This window comes from Chenopodium album, chromosome 21, assembly GCF_948465745.1.
Source record: "Chenopodium album chromosome 21, dcCheAlbu1.1, whole genome shotgun sequence".
NCBI classification, from domain to species: domain Eukaryota; kingdom Viridiplantae; phylum Streptophyta; class Magnoliopsida; order Caryophyllales; family Amaranthaceae; genus Chenopodium; species Chenopodium album.
In genome coordinates, this window is record NC_137854.1 from 8,429,111 (window position 1) to 8,445,050 (window position 15,940).

A 15,940-nucleotide genomic window follows, 5' to 3' on the forward strand; every position below is an offset into this window, starting at 1 on the left:
AAGGCCTAGGTGACTATTTTCCTTTACTTTAATTTTTAGAAACATCGTCTTATAATAAACGCAAAAATTAATAATAGGATAAAGAGGTTTATATATAAAGTTAACTTTTCAAAATAAATAAATAAATAAGTAAAAATGGTAAGGACATTTTAAAACATCTATTAAAATAGTTTTAACAAATCTACACAAAGAAATTTCCATCACACCAATTTCTAACACCTATTGTACGTAAACTCTCTTAGATATAACTTGAGCTTGTTAATAATAACACACCAATGTACCACATACACTATGTACCTCAAAGGCTCACACATATTTTGATCATTTAATTAGAATCCTTAAAATTAAGCAAAGCTAATAGACAAAAATAGCACTAAATGTATGGTTTACCTAATAAAAATTGCCACAAACTTGTCAAGAATAGGGGGTTCAATCTCAATCCCTGGACCATCCTTAATTTCTTCAACCCTATCGAAATGCAATTAGATTACCAGATTCAATCCCCAACATCTACAAAGCAAACAAATACTGTTTTGAATAACCAATTCAACCATCAATTCTACAAAACAAACAAACTGAGAACAGCTATAAATAACTACTCATAAAATCAACCAAAAAGCCAGCAAAAACGAAACAATGCCATTATTAAACGATGCACACATGAAGCCATACGTGCCCCACTCCATGATAACAAATTCCAACGTAGGAAGGAAGGAACACGTATGTTATGACAATATATTGACCCTGCTCTCTTCTCTTCTTTTGGGAGGATATCCATAAAAACAATTATAGCTTTCTTCTGCTGCTGCTAATACACTGTACATATATACATATACATACATAAAGGTAGTCAAACTTCTACAATGTCTAGGCCCCTTGGTTAGAGAGCCAAGGACGATCCTACAACTGCCTTAACATGTCCTTACACAACATTCAGCCCCTCGTTTAGCTCCACTCTTTTAATGTGTTATCCTAGACGACGAGTCTCCAAAAATTTGTCCTATATATTAATAAATATCCTTACAAGATTGTATCATACATTGGTTGATAATATATTTTATCACTTATAAACTCATTTGCTTTTTTTTTTTTTTTTTATGCATCTTCTCATTAATATAGTCTCCACCCTTAAACACCAAGGGCCTATTCTCATTCGCTGAACTGAACTGAACTAAAGTGAATTGAAATAAATATTTTATAAAAGAAGGAAATTAGGAGCTGAATTGAACTGAAAATAATCGTATGAAAACAGGCCCTAACTCTATGTTTGGATAGAGAAAGATCGAGGGAAAATAAGAGAATGGAACAACAATAGTGAGTGAGTGTAAGAAAAATCTAAATATAGTAAGAGGTAAAAAGTTAAAAACTGTAAATAGTGTGGGAGCATGATAGCACGAATTTTTATCACAGATTTTCGAAACAAAATAAATATAGTAGAAATAAATTAAAACTTTATGTAACGGTTCAAAATTAAATAATTGAGTCGAACATTTTAAATGGCTCAAAATACATTGTATGGAACATGATCACCAATTTTTTGTTTATCTCCTTTTAACTACCGTAATCTAAACCTGGCAAACACCTATTCGAGTTGGGTTCGAATCAGGTCAATTTTGGGTCAGCAAATGTTCGAGTCGGGTTCAGGTCGGATTTCGGGTCAAATTCGTGTCAGTAGTTCGAGTCGACTCAGTTCGGATCAGGTCAATTTGAGTCGAGTTAATTTTTAGGCCAATTTTCAAGTCAATTTCAAGTCGTGTTAATTTCGGGTCTGGTTAATTTTGGGTCAAATCAATTCAGTTCGGGTCGGGCCAGTTTGTGTCAAGTCACTAAAATAAATTCACTTACAAAAAATAGTTGGAAAAATAAAGTAAAATCGTTAAAAAATATTTTAAAAAAAAACGTGAGTACCTATTACTTATTAGGAAAGAAAGAAGCCCTAAATTAAGTAATTAACCATTTCACTCTATTCATTTCATAAATCAGGTCACTTTGGTACGAGTCAATTCGAGTCAACTCACTTCGGGTCAAGTCAATTCGGGTCAATCAATTGGGGTTAAAATCGGGTCAGGTCAAGTTCGGGTTCTGGGCTGGGGTCGGGTCATTTTTCAACTCCATTTCGGGTCGGGTTCAGGTCAGGTTAGTTCGGGTCAGGTCAGGATTGCCAAGACTATTGAAAATTGCAAATCTACAATAACATGCCTATATTTGTCATTTCTTCTGATTAAGTGAGAATGCAACCTCTTCCTTTTAATCAATTTACATTATGCATTCTCCAACCGCTAGACTGTTCTAATTCAGTCAAATGTCGTAGTAATTGGTGTACTTCAAAGTATTAAGAGGATAAACTACCTACAGGTTTGATACAGGCAACTTCAATTGTATAATTAAAGGCCCGAAATTCTCCAAATCTAACAGCTTATAAGAGCGCAAACATGTAATACAGTCTCAACTTTCAACCTTGTTCTCAAACAAAAGAATTATACAACCATTTATCTCCAAACAAATCTACAGATCTCATCCATGCATACACAAGTCCATATAATTCTAAATGTTTGGTCATGAATGTGTATACAATCATTAAAAAAATCAACAATGCACAACCACAAACAACTATTTATACCATTTAAGCTAAAGTAAAAGAGCAAGAACACATAGGATAATGTAATGAGTTTTATAGTTGCATCATAATGTATGGCTAATTGGGTTGTTGAATGGTTGTCATAGTGTTCAAATCCAAACTAATGTAATCAAAGAGTGGCTAATTGTGAATCGGAACTTGATCACCGGAATCTATTACTCCAAATTCCCATCAAGCATATAGATGTACATACTATTTGGATTTAATTTTTTAAAAACACAGTGTTAGAAATCTCCCCTTCTTGTAGATTAAGGTAATGGTAATTTAATGTGAAAGTAAATTTTAACTTAGTAGCTTTTCTGACTAGCCTAAACTTTTTATAACCTGTACCAAATTTGAGCCTCTTTAGTTCATTCCATAGGATTACATACAGTTGTTAAACCCTTTATAATCATACGTCACTTACCCTACTATATCTACACATTTTCACTATAATAAGAGTTATTTACGGAATACCAACCTTTAGTTGTTTTAAAGTCACTCAGTATTTCAAAATCCTCTCATGTGTTGTTTGGTTCACATGGGAATTAGAACTTCCTATGAATTGCAAATTTATGAGAATTAAATTCTTATTATCGAATTTATGGGAATTTTCTAAAATTGTTTGGTTAACAATGAGGGAATCAATTTTTTATGGGAAATTCTACTTATTTAGGGGGGTAGGTAAGTAAGTTCCTATATTTTGTTGGAACCCAAAATTCCTAAGAAGTTTCACTTTCCTATTTCACCAATTTTTGTCAACCAAACAACACATAAAACTTGCAATTCCTAAAAAGTTTCACTTCTCATGTTTTTTTTTATGTCAAACAAACAAGCCCTCAGTTTACATGTTAGAATAGTTAACTTGAACCAAAAAAAAAAAGGTATTGAGTTAATACTTCGTCGTAAATTTTGAACTGTACAGGTTCAAAGTTTGGGAAGTTTTAAAGGGAGGAAAAAGAAAACCCAAAGTAGTGAGAGGTTAGAATAAGAGTGGGACCTATACATAGTATGCAATATGCACACGCTCTTGAGGAAAGAGGTCCCATTATAGTAAAGAGTTCATGAATTATGATGATAACATCGCAAAGCCCCAAAAACAAAAGTCCCCCGTCACTTCAATCATTGCGCACGCGCTGATCTGAAGCCGCACATTCTTTCCAACGCACTGTCCCCAACGCCAACTACTTCTACTTATAACTTGCTTTACCCTTTCTACCCTTCGCCAACTTGTTAGTCCAAGACTCCAGTTTCTTGGGTTTGTTCCTAGCCTTAGTTTTTTACAGTACCATCAGTTTTTTACAGAATGAGGCAAAACCTAAATATTTACTACTATGTACTACTACTAATGGTAAAAAGGAACACGTCTTCAAATAGCCATCATCACTCTAGGATCAACTTCTATAAACTTTGATTAAGACCTATGGACTATAGGCTATACTGTACAAATCTAATTTTATAATATGATGTAATTATATAAATACTATGTATCTAAAGTTTTAAATTACCATGTATAATACTTGTATGATGTAATAATACAGTTTCAAAGTATTGTGAAAGATTGCAGATCACACTTTTAGATACAAACAACATTATCATGAGACTGCAATAATAGTTTTTAAAAGGTCAACTCTTGTGCAATTAGCTTCATGCAGTCCATTTTACTCTAGGATCTATGAAGCTTTGGCCTCTGCTCAAGCAGTGTAGGTCAGGTCTCAACTATGATACTACGAGCCAGCACTGAGCAAGCCTAAGACCTGAATCAGTTAGCTCATTTCCTTGTTCCACAACCTTTCTAGCGCTAACTAAGGTTATAGGCCTGTGTTGCACGGCTTAGGTTGCTGCTTTTAAGTTCAATATAATGGTTTGGTTTGGTTTGAAATGGATAGTAACTGTGAGGATTTTAGCCCGTGTTTACGACTAGTATGCGAAGATGGGGAAAAAGAAGAAATAGTTTTTTCTGCTTCTGAGATCAATTATCATGAAAAGCATGAATAAAAAATGGGTCACCTATTGGTGAAATTTCCTCGATAGTATGGGAAGACAGAGAAAGGGAAAAAATATTTTTTTTTCAAGTCTTTTTGCTTGTGAGAAGATTAATAATCATGACAAGCATGAATAGAAAATTGGGTCAATTTTCACATGTTATGGGCTTTGGCCCTAGAAAACCCAAGTCAAGCTCCAATCCGGAGAGAAACAAAATGACAGAGATATATTCCACAAAAAACATCTTAGTGAAATTTCCTCAATAGTATGTGAAGATAGAGAAGGAAGAAATGCTTTTTTTTTTCCCCAATAGTTCTTTTGCATGTGAGAAGATCAATTATCATGAATAAGCATGATTAGCAAAATGGGTCATTTTTCACATGTTATGGCCCTAAAAAAACCCAAGTCAAGCTCCATTTTGGAGAGAAACAGAATGGCAAAAATATATTCCACAAAAAACACATTTCTTAGAGACTTAGTATTACAGAAATTTTGAAAATTTTCTACTTTCTTGGAAGCATTTGGCATTTTTAATCTCCTATTTTCCTCAAGTAGTCTTGCCCTTTCTAGAGATAGTAATGATTAATATACAGAACCATGAACCAATATTTTGAGAGCTTTTCAAGAAATCTAATTCACATTAGAAAATTCAAGCATTTGGATCCTTACTCCAATGGACAGGACTAAGCCAATTGTCAGATCAACCCTATTACAAAAGAGTGAAAAGACATCATGTGAAAAATCTCCAATTGTTGCTGCTAAAAGGAAACTCTAGCACGGGGATACTCTTTGAGGGACCAAATAAAGGAATCATCACTGGCAATCACCATATATGTGCGTCTCATCAACCCAACATTTGACTTATAAGACTAAACAAAGCAAAAGAGATTGAAGAGAAGGGATATGCTTTCTCTAATAGGTATTATATGTACATATATCCTTAGAATACTGGCTTAATTACTCGTGAAAGTGTCACCTAAATAAAAGATCTAATGATTCTATTAAAGAGTCCAACTAATTGCCTAGTCGAGGGCGACATGCTAATGGTAACTTTAAACAAAGTCGAATTCCAATTTGCTCATTGAGGATATTAAGGACATTTTTTTCCCTATGTTACTCAAACTCTCAAGGCAAAATGAAGAGTATAGGTAACCTAGTTTTTCCCACGGATACGTGTACAAATGTTTTTGTGAATTTCTTTGAGTTTGACACAAAATTCGAGGATCCAAAAGCTTGGGGCAAAATAGGAAAAGGCTACACATACAATGGTTGTATATGGGCCACCCACATACAACTATATACAACCATTGTTGGCAACATTTAATGGGCCCACTAATTTCCCCTATTTTTTAGTCTTATTTTTTCTCCTCCCTTTTGATGTGGCATACATACAATGGTATTGTATGTGGTAGCCCACATACAACCATTATATGTGTAGCATCACTCGGCAAAATAAAGAGTCCGAGTAACATAGTTTTTCCCATGTTAGTTACCTAACTAATTAATTACACACGTAAACTTCATTTCAATAAAAACGGCTAATATTCAATCAGTTTATTTTCTCCAGGATAAGAAACAGTTAATGGTAAAATTTTGTTGAAAAACTTAAATCTGAATGCAATTAACTTAGCATACTTGAAGAGATGAATAGATGCCGAAAACCTCTCAGGCCCTCACACATCAACGCCTCCCCTGCGAAACGTGAGCAGGAGCAGAGAAGAAAAAGCTCCAGGTGAAAGATAGTGCCTAGTGTTTACACATTTGCCACAAAAAAAATTAAATAAAAAAAATATATAAAAAAAAAAAAAACTAGGAACCTCAAGACAAAATTCTGGGATTACAGGAAGCAAGGAGATAATCTCTAAATCCCTATTGTCCTAAATTTCAACTATCCTATACAGTATTTTAAGCATTTTGCTTGCAGGAAACCTTGAAAACTATAGCTTTCCTTGGCAATCATAGACATTTTGTCCTAACTTTTGAGCATTTCTCCACTAAAGGGTCTAAAAGTGTACTCAAATTTATATAATGCCAAAGCGACGAGTCTAAATTGAATCTATAGTACCAAACAAGGAATCAACAAGGTTGCAAAATCAAGCACAGCATGAACACATTGTACAAATAAGTGGAAAGAGGTCCCTATCAATGGAAGCACTTAATGGACCATAATAGAAGAACCATCATTGAGATGCACCACACTGGTGTCCTCTCTGCCCATCATCAACCCAACAAAGGCCTACAAAGGTTGACAATGGGTCAATAAAGAGAAAAAGAAAGGGGTAACTTTGACCTTTTGGAAGCCCAAAATTCTCAATCAATTTAATCCAAATTTTACAAGTAGCATTCCATGCGTTTCATGCTGTTTCTTTCACATAAAATATAAACTTCACAGCACATTAAATAAGATAGTTAAAAATGGCCATTTGAGCATACAAAAAGGGTAGGATAAAAAAGCGAACCTTTTCAATATGAGACATCAGACCTGGATTGTAGCTCAGTAGCTTTTACTTTCGGCTGCATCTTTCATTGAACAGGACCCCACCAAATGTTGGCCGGTCGGAATTTGTACAGAGTATATCTAAATTAAATGCAGGCAGAATTGCAACACCGGCAACAAAATTCAGTTAGGTTTAATCACATGCCTAATAAAACAATCATAGTATCTCCAAAAAAAGAGTTGCTTAAATTACTATGGAGTAGCAAGTAAATTATTGTATGTTAATCTAGATTTAGTGGCAGAGGATAAACTAGCCCGAAAATTTCGGCCTTTTGAGCTATAGAGTAACTAATTGTTACTTTCTCTTTCTCCTATCAATAATGGGAAAGGCGGGCTATCAACCTGTGACAAGTAGCTCTCAAAACTCTAATAAAAAGCATAGACAAATATAATAAGTTGTTCTAGCTGGTATGGATAGGTATTGCATCACTATCTAAAAATGAGAAGCATTATAGTATAGTAGATAGCTCATTGCTGTAAAAGTAATACATGTTTCCTCCAAAACCAACACAAGTATTCAATTTCATATTTTCAACCATCAATCCATGCAGAAACATACAATTGATCTAGCATAATGAAACTTAGAGAACAAGCTTCTATAAGTTTAATAATAGATTAGCTTTCCATAATTAAATTTACTGTAAAAAAAGTTTCCTCAACATAGAAATCAATGGGAAAATTGCAGTGAACTCGGGCCTAGAATTAATTTCACTTCCAATAAAATAATACAGAAATAATTATGTCCTTTGAATCCTCCAAAGTTATCGATTCTTTCAGTCCACTATGGCCAAGTACCTGTGTCAGACTGTCAGTAGCAGCACAGCAGCCGATTCCAATTTGTGAACCAGACAACCATTGACCTCAACTGCTGATATGTGTACCTGTAGAAGTAACTGTAATAATCAATACTTACCTTAAAGGAGCTTAAAAAGAGAATATAAAAATAATAAAAATTATTCCAAATCAAACACACACAAAACTAGAGTTGCTAGACTAGAACAGAAATCAGCAACAATAATCTACAATTAAGAAATTTGTGGTCTTAGAACACAGAGAGCCTCAACTCCCATTCACAAAGATTGAAAGAGGGTATTTCATAGACAATCAATTAAAAAAACTAAGAAAACTTTTTCACAATAAGTAACTAGAATTTAAAATGTATGCTGAGTGTTTCATTAATTTGTAATTATCCAGAAATGAATTTATCGTTAGGTGACACCATCATCTAGTACATGTCAACATCAAACCCAAAAGAAAAGATGAGGGAAGTTCCATATACATCAAACAAATATAGACATACATACACAAATGAATTCGGCAATACATAAGTTATCACTATGCCACTTGAAACCGGATACTAATGTCAGAAATGGGTGCTTCTCCAGGTGTCCCGCAGCAAACCTATAAACTAAATTGCTTATGATTGATCCATAGTGAAATGTCAAGTGTCCACATCCATGTCAAAGAAGAGTATCAGACAAGCGTATTTGGGGTAAAATAAGGAGTGGAAAAAATGTAAATCCGTTAAGGTCCCTTCTAAGAAGTCCACAAACACAACATGTGACCATTCATACACTGAAACTAATATGATCCTCCATCTAGAAACAATTAGTACTATATTCACGCAATTTATGCCATTGATAATATTTTCAGCTTGTCCAATTCAATCAGAGGTAAGGAAGTCACAAGCTCTACCAGCAATTCATGTTGGGATGTTGCTATTAAAAAAGACTATAACAGCTTTCTTTAAGCTCAAGACAACTAAAGCGCCCTTCATCTTAAGAATAGTTATTGTATGCAAACTTTAATCTGACTCAGAACCAAAATATCCTTAAACCACTTGATGAAATGGCCACATTTGTAAGAATCTGACTGACTTAATGCGTATGAGAATGTATGACAGCTCCAAAACACAGAAGTAAGTCAATAATCAACCACTATCCTTACAGAAAAAATATGTAGCTCCCTGGGACCAAAACTTCCACTATGAATTTGTGTGAAGAATTATAAAGGAAAGGTAAATTCCACCTCACACAAAACCAGGGAGTATAAAGAAAAAAGAAATCCAATATGGTGAGTTCAGCACTTCAGCCTAAACAAATCAATAGTGCCCAAAGTTTGGCAGAGTACCAATTTGGTATTAAAATTAAAAACAAAGGATCATGGATCTTTCCGGGCTGGGAAGTTGCTAGGCCCCATCTAATTTCAGGTTTTCCATGTATTACATGGACAAAATTTCATATATAGTAAGTATCTTGTCTCACACTCTCACCAATTTCAAATATTGTAGTATATTGAAATCAAATTTCAACATCAAATATTGATCTTGCCTTCAATTATACACAAGTACATAACTGCTACGGATACTAATGGGATCCGGTGCTTTTCAGAAAGATATGTCCATAAGATGCTATCAACTGATGTCAAAAGTATATTATACAACCGTAAACTCCAAAAACAAAGGCGTACCACTACCAACTTATTTGATATATGCTAACGAAAATACAAATATATTCCCCAAGCTAATCACATAGTTACCTTTATGATGCTCCCTATCCAACTAGAAGAGTCACGAATTGACTAGGCAGAGGCATATTAAGACAAATGGTCAAAGCGTAATTAAATAACTTCCTTGCATAACGAAAATTCTTAATTTGACTCAAATAAAGTATCATAAATGATTCATTTAGATATCATGTTATGGGACAGAGGCAGGATAATTGGGATTTGTTCAAGGACAGCTTCAATATAGAAAACTCATTTTCACTGTAAAAAATGTAGATCATACTTAGCACATGCAAAGAAAGTCCTTGTATCAAATTATTTTGGCAAACATATGGTTGTTAATTGGAGAGTTAAAGGATAGTAGTTATTTGACCCATGCATCCTAGTGAGAAGTCAAATCCCTTAGGCTTTCAATTCATTGTTATTAATCCCATTTTCAAAATCAGTTGTCTGCTCTGCAAACACTATTGATTTGTTAATTGGAATTTAGTTTAGATATCATATTGGCTCTATGAGTCATTTTCTGTGGATTCAGCTCTACACGCCCTGCTACCTAATTAATGGTCCAAGCTAGGTATTATCTTTCACATAGGTGTGACCGTGCGACAACAACAGATTATTTTGGGGTCAAATGCAATAGAATTGCAACCCAGATTCTTTCAATAAGAGAAATTCACAAGAAACTTACCTATATAAGGTCTCTCCATAACAATCCAAACTCTGAGTTATTCCATAAAATCCTGAATTCTCTACTAAGGGAGAGTTCTTCCCAAAGTGAACCAGTGACCTTAATAAACCAACTCAGACAGTTATTGAGGCTACGTGGCATGCTATAAATTGGTTCATATTAATTTTGTTTTGGTTTTTCTAAATTCAACCATGCTTTCCATCCCTCCTAGTCTCCTACCCGTGGAATGCAAATTCCAGTTTCATTCCTTACAGTAGCACAAACTTTGTGTTCCCTATCTCTCTATCTATTTCACAAATTCCAGAAGTGGAAGGGAGTAGCGGTTTTTCTCCATGTGTAGTTTCATCTAATTTTGGTCAAAAGCGATTAGGATTTGAATGGGCAATTCCTTTTTGTTAATATATCAAACCCAATAAATTTGGTTAGCAGTTCAGCAGTACCTTTATCACTTACTGATCAAGGAAATGTTGTTTTGGTAATTGGAAATATTTCAAATCATAAAATCAGCTCAGTGAGAATGTTCAGAATTGCTTCAGTAGTAAAGTAAAAGAGTTAGCTATTCATAAAATCAAGTCCAAGCTTTGATCAAAATCCATTGTTATCTGGGTTTATACATTAATTCTATCAGATACCAAACCAACAACATATCGCACTTTGGGCATCTGATAAAAGTATATTAAGAATTGCTTCAGCAAACATATGGTTTGGCAGGTAAACTGTTTTATTGAGTTCATTTTGGAAAGACGAACCCCTTAACTAGGATTATCCTAGAGTAATTCAAAGTTGGGACAATAACGTTGGGACAATAACGAGAAAACTGCCTATAATTGGGATAACTGCCGTGAATTTTTCCTTTTCAATATTACTCTTGCAAGTGCAAAAAAATCTATCCCTTATATCCGAAAGCCAATTCCGTAACTTCTGCTTCATAGCAAATAAGTAAAGGCACAAGGAGACAATTGATTCAGCCCATTGATGTCTGAAGTTAAAACTTGCTCCTTAGAGGAATAGACAATTTCATTTAGATAAAGTATAGTTCACACTTCACAGGCACTATCTTAACTCTTAAATTTCGCCTATGATGCAAGTATCACTATCCCATAAAACATGTAAATAAAGCTTTAATAGATAGCAATAGAAGAGAATAATTATTTGCATATAAAAAACAAAAGCCAAGGGGACATACATTTCAGACAGTTTAAGTTCGTACAGATTCCCTATTGAGTTAAGAAAAAAAGGCAAGCCATTTGTGTCCATCATTAGCAACAGAGCAAGTCTTCAATTTGTAAATATCTGTATCAACAAAATCATTACATAGTACTACCAGTTATCATATGAGGAAGAATTACATGGCATGGACAGATTCAATATAGGAAAAGCAATGCTAAAAATAGTTTGCAAAGAGAAAGAAGATCCAAACAACAATTTCTTTGTTTAATGGCCAAAGGACTTAGTCAATCAAATCAGCAAGAATATTAAAGTGAAAATTGCTCATACAGAATCACCAACATTGAAGAGCAGGTGCTATGTTAAACCCTGCTAACAAAAAAACCATCATTCACTAGCTCACTTCTCCATTGGAGTATCTTCCTGGTCTAATGGTCTGTGTCAACCTCATTCTACTTGAAAAGATTGAGTGATTGACAACCAGTTTGCTACATATCCTATTTTGCAGAAAGTGAAACGGCAACAGCATCACTACTATATATTACGAGTAGTAGTTTAGTACGTTGCATCATATATCTTCCTAAGCTAAAAACTTCCTTCGGTTTCTTTTAAATGCAACACGCTTTTCTAGGAGTTGATTGCAGTACATAAACAAGCTACTTTACCCAAAAAAAAAAAAAAAAAAAATAAAATAAAATAAAATAAAAAAGATTAGTAATAGGTTAGCTACTACGTGTATAAATTATTTTGATTAATTTGTCCATTTACATTACTTAATCTCTTCCTCAAAGTGTGTGCCAAGAAGGTGTGTTGCATTTAAAAGAAATGGAGGACGTATTAAACAACATGCTAATCCTATTACCTCCTTAAAATCAGATAAGCTGGAACACATTTTTTAAAGTGAACTTCTCCTTCCTCTACCCAATGTTCCACGACTATATTATGGCATTTCCCAAAACCCTTAATTTAGGCCCAAACAAGAATCGTGCAACAGTATAGAAGGTCTTTTAACCAGACCCATACAATTGTAATGAGATTGTTTTGTTTGATCCGCGGTCATTGGCTTTTCACTTGAAAACAAACAAGACACAAGCAGCCAATACAATAAGATTTTTCCGCCATTACAAGTAGTTTTTACATTTTCCATAACGTATTAAAATTAAGGATTTGGTGTGATCTGGCTAGCAATCTAACATAAGCTTGACAGTAGTTTGGCTATTCCATCACTATTCTGAGTGGCTATTGTAATTTCCTACACCTTTTTTTTTTTTATTAACGGACATATTTTGCTCTTGAAGTCAAATCTTGTTAAGCCAAATTTTTTCTCACTTGGTAAGAACTACCATATACTTCGTAATAATCTAATGATATAAGATATAACCACATGTGCTAATTTCAAACTAGAGCTTAAGATATATGCTTATACTTCATGAAATTGGATCACCAAAGTCAATGTGGCTCATTGTTTTGACAAACAAATTACTTGAAGTTTTTTCTATGCATAAAGTATAATTTGGTCGACATAATCCAAATGTGAAACACGTCAATCAAGACGCTATCGACATTATTAAAAACGCATAGACCTTGCATTACCATTGAAAAAAGTACGTAATCAATCATCTTTTTCAATCGCAAGAGTACACGACCACTAAAACGTGACCTAATTACAAACTACACAAGTATACAACTCCACAATTGCATTCAAACATCCACATATACAAAATACGAACAATTATTGACTTTCAGCAGAAAATTTGTACACAATTCCAAAGAATTCACTAAAAAAAATTGCAAAACAGCTAAAATTTATTACAATTAACATAATAATGAAGAAAATCTGCCGAAATCAAAGCAAAAATTCAAACGAGTAAAGCGCAGCAGATTAATCGACAACTAATAAAACCTAAAACATGAAAATGCATTCAACAATGAAAATTCGAAGAAAACAATTGGAAATTCAAGTAAGAACGCATGAATTGGACATGATCGAAAAGAGTAAGACATCGCAGAAGAAGAATTATGGAGAGAGGAGAGAGAAATTACGCTGCGAAAGCATGGTGATCATCGACGAGCTTCGCTGTTATCTCGCTCGCTGTTTGGTCAGCCGGGAAATTCAATTTCAAATTGGAAATGAGGTTTTTGTCTATTTGAAGGTAAAAAAAATTAAGCGGCATAGCCCCAAATTACGAGTTAGGAGACCATTGATAGGATTCCCCTTTTGAATTTTAGGGTAAGTTCTGTTCACCTTAATAAAACAGCTTTTATATTTCGATCATACTTCTAAAAACTCATTGTATGAGTAGTATTTGTCTTAAAAGTTATTTACGTGTATTAACTATGACTATGTAAATTAGTAATAGTTTCTCTCTTCTCAAATTTTTGCCCCTATAAAAAATTTACTTTGTTACTTGGTAAGTTTTGATTAAATGTAAGTGATGTAAGAAAAAGTGGTGGGATTATGAAATACTTTTTGTAACAGTAAAGTGGTGGGGCAGGTGTTTAATGTATATAGCAATATTTAAGGGGCGACTTTTAATAAGAAAACTAGGTTAGTTCCCGTGTCATGCACGGTTATTTTATTACCCCATATTTTCTTTTGACAAACTAATTTATTTATAGCATAAAATATAAAAATTGTTTAAAATATCTTGAACAAAATTGAATAAAAATGGTAAATATTATTGCTCATTTTATATATTTGACAAAAAAAACATCTTTTTTAAAATAATTTCCTTAAATAAACTATAATTCGTAGTAATTAATTATTGAAAAAATAATATACTAAGGACACACCAGAAATTGACATGTGTCATTGCTAGTGTGTCTATAGACCTTTTATTATATATTATTATCATTATTATTATTTTTTTTATTTTAATTTTTGTTAAGTCTTTTATCAAAGGGTATCCTTCTTAAGTTTGCAAATTTAAAATTAAATTTTCCTTATTTTTATTAAATCAATGATTTTTTTAAGGGAAAATTTGCATAATTATATATCACGGTATATATGTTAGGATAATCATGGTATATTTAGTAAATTTTTTGTTGGTGATTATTATTGTTTCCTTAATTCTGTGAGATAATTGATGGTGGGAATATATATTCATATCTTTGTCATTATTGTATCTTTGTCATATTATTTGTTTCTTTAAATAAATTTTTATTTTTTTAAAAAAAAAATATACTATAGACACACCAGGAGATGACACGTGTCATGGCTGGTGTGTCTTTTAGTATATAGCTATTGATTGATGACGCAAACAAAAGCTACAAAGGGAATATAATAGTGTAAGGTTGTAAGCCGATAAATTGAGAGTAACGGTGTGACCTGCATGCATCATATGGATGAATTAAGCAAGGGGAAGTTTTCATTTAAGATAATTGCGAAAATTCATTATGATTTTGATCCTCTAATACGTTTTTATATTAAAACCAAAGACATTAACTTAACTAAACTAGATGATGGGCTACAAGATTGTCATCCCATCTCTTACTCTCTTCTCTACTTTCCCATAAAGTGATGAGATGCCTTCTATTTTCATTATGGCCTTGCTCCTCCTCCTTCTAATTAGGTCTCTCAAATGCTCCTCTATTCTCCATTGCATGATTTCCTATAACTTCAAACCTATACAAGGAATCGTTTACACAAATTGAGAAAAAGATGCATATATGCCCTAAATACACAAAACAAATTGAAAAAAAATATGCAAATATGCCACAATCTAAAATGCTACTTTGTATAAACTACACGATCATTATCCAAAATGTGCCTAATAAATCAGAAATAATACCTATAATAGCTTTCCTCCCTCCATTTCAATCATAGACAACATTCTCTTTAAATTTTAAAATTTAGAGCAATAGTATTTAAGATCAAACTTTACCAACTTTGGTCATCATAATGTAACAATAAATCAAATCAACAATTTTTATAATGAAATATACGCATGTTATTCACACTATAACTCAATACACAAATCATAGACAATAGTATTTAAACAAAATTCGATCTTAGAAATTTAAACGTATTTGTTGATTGAGAATTTGAGATATAGTAACATATATATAAGCACTACAATTTTCTAAACTTTTGTGTTCATACACAATTACACATGAAGAGGTACTAAGCTAATAGGGTTGTGCAAAACCAAGTGATAAAATCCTAAAAATCCATGATAACTCAAAACATCCAAACCCAAATAAGTTTTGGATTGGGTATCCAATCTAAAAAACTAGATACTTGGTAAAGTTACAAGTTTCGTCTTATAATTCTTGGGCACCTAATAACAGATTAAATAACCCTATATTTACTCCGTAAACAATACTCCGTACTTGATTTTGTCATATATTTCTAATGTTCCTAAATAAAATAAGATATAATAGTCGAATAGAAAAACCAAATAAAGTTTTTTTTTTTTTTTTTGACAAATAACCAAATAAAGTTAGTTAGCCTCATTTGATGAAATAACGAACTCCAGAA

General features: G+C 33.1%; 1 long non-coding RNA gene across 1 annotated transcript; it reads right to left on the reverse strand.

Moving 5' to 3' along the window:
- Window positions 1-7,797: 7,797 nt before the first annotated feature.
- Window positions 7,798-13,559, reverse strand: LOC145600238 (uncharacterized). Its single transcript, XR_014104288.1, has 3 exons — window positions 13,504-13,559; window positions 11,480-11,586; window positions 7,798-7,981 (listed from the first exon to the last, which is right to left on the reverse strand). It is a non-coding gene; the product is annotated as an uncharacterized LOC145600238 (long non-coding RNA).
- Between the last annotated feature and the right edge of the window lie 2,381 nt (window positions 13,560-15,940).